The 1,969-nt window shown below is 37.4% G+C and overlaps 1 long non-coding RNA gene across 1 annotated transcript; it reads right to left on the bottom strand.

Annotated features, from left to right (window-relative positions):
* Positions 1-591: 591 nt before the first annotated feature.
* LOC111619825 lies at positions 592-1,790 on the bottom strand. The gene is made up of 2 exons (XR_002755821.1): positions 1,408-1,790; positions 592-1,326 (listed from the first exon to the last, which is right to left on the bottom strand). It is a non-coding gene; the product is annotated as an uncharacterized LOC111619825 (long non-coding RNA).
* Positions 1,791-1,969: the final 179 nt, after the last annotated feature.

Consider the following 1,969-nt stretch of genomic DNA (forward strand, 5'->3'; position numbering starts at 1 on the left):
TAATTATTTAATTTTGAAGGGTTTCCCTTAAGTACATTATAGAATATAGTATTGCATGAATATAAAAACACGTAAAGTGTTCCATGGCCGAGAGTGTAAGGTTACATATCTTCATTACTTTTAACTATTGTAATTTGTGAAATGTTTCACTCCACCCCCGGGAGGGACATGCAGGGCCGGCCATCTGGGGAGTGCGGCGGATGCTATGCACCGGGGCCCCGCGATTGAGGGGCCCCCAACATTATCAAGAACTGAAATAATGTACTCTTGCACATGAAAACTTGACAATATTCCTATCGTCGTCAGTATGACAAAAGTACATTTTATCGTAAACATTATTATTGTAGATCTCTGAATTTCGACAATCTTCAAACTAATTCTCGATGATGCGAGTGTTTAGTTTTTGTTATTTGATTCGGAAAACTCCCGAGGATCCCCACCTAAACTGGACTTTTTAGAAAAAAATCTCAATACCATACATCCCGCGTTAAGAAATGAAAATAATACTGTGGCCGTCGGCCATATAAAATTACAGTATATGTATATTTGTATATAGTCATAGTTTTAATGTTTCTTTTATAATTTCTTCTATCTCTTTTTGTCTGTCTTATTTCTGGAACTTTCGGTGGTGACCGTTATTGTCGCTGGGTAGGATTAGCCGTTCCAAGAATAAAAGAGAATAATAGGCGATGGGGTAACTTGGGAAAAGCAACGAGCGGAATTGGCACCTTTTGGACCTGACGACTAAGGAATCGGACGTGCCAGGGAAGAGATCAGAGTGAAATCTCGGTAAGAAAGACGAGATAGGAGAGTTTGTTCAGAAGAAGGACAGAAGGAACGACGTTCTAAGGAGTCTTAAGGAGCCTCCGAGAAGCTGTGAGAATTCAAGAGTTCAGCACGAGAAAGAAAGACGTGTCTACTCACAGAGTTGAAGAGGAAGGTTGAAATTCGAAGAAGCCTGAGAACAGAAAAAGAAAATAAAAATCGTGAGCACATGTCCAGGACAAGTGCCCCGTTTGCCCCTCTAAATACAGTACATCCACAAACCAATGTACAGTAGGAACGTACCTAGTGTAGCTCTGTGTTCTTCTATTGACACGTAGTCACTTTGAAGACATAATTACGATAAAAATGGCAATCAATTACTCGTAGACCCCATAATAATTGCATTAATAACGTTTATTTTCGGAATGTGATCGTTTCAGTAACAGTAACATTCTCCTCCTACACAATTTCCAGAAAAATAATTCGAAAGTTGGCAACTTCTTTGGCAGTCTTGGTCATCGAAGCACACGTCTGGTATTACGTTAGCTTCCGTACGCATAACTATAATAAATTAATCACATTTTTTCCTTACGCTCTTCCATTTACCAAATATCTAACAAGAAAAAGCATAAATTTCCTTACCTAATGCCAAGAAAAGTAGAACAAATTGGATGAAGTGGTAAATGAGTGAAGTTTTCATTCTGTGTTACTGAGCGTTATAAATTTAATCGTAAACTTCGACTATTTATAGTCAAGTTGTAGCAAAATTCCACGTAATTCCCGTTACTCAACAGTCAACGTTCAGATATTACATCCGTGTGAACTTCCCCAACTGCTAACGTCTGTTGCGTACTTTAGACACTTAGAATAGAATGTAAAACGTTATAACTGAACGTAAAAACGTGCTAAATCATTTATGAGTTGCCATCGTCATTAATTATCCGAGTTGTCAGTTTTCGAGAGACATTATCACGGTTCAAAGGGTGTGGAATATGTAAAAATATTCTTAGAAATTCATCCGGAACCTCTGTTGATAAGGATTAAGTTTGTTACGAAACAAATATATTTAAAAACTAAAATTAAAAGTAATTACTGTATATAAGGAAAGAAACTTATTTATAATTAGATAATTTTACCAGTCATACAGTCTAAAACACGTAGCTGGTCGTTAATTGATTTCAATTTCCGAGTCCCTGGCCGCCCG

This window comes from Centruroides sculpturatus, unplaced genomic scaffold (assembly GCF_000671375.1).
Source record: "Centruroides sculpturatus isolate CEXI.00-Female unplaced genomic scaffold, Cexi_2.0 scaffold138, whole genome shotgun sequence".
Taxonomy (NCBI): Eukaryota; Metazoa; Arthropoda; class Arachnida; order Scorpiones; family Buthidae; genus Centruroides; species Centruroides sculpturatus.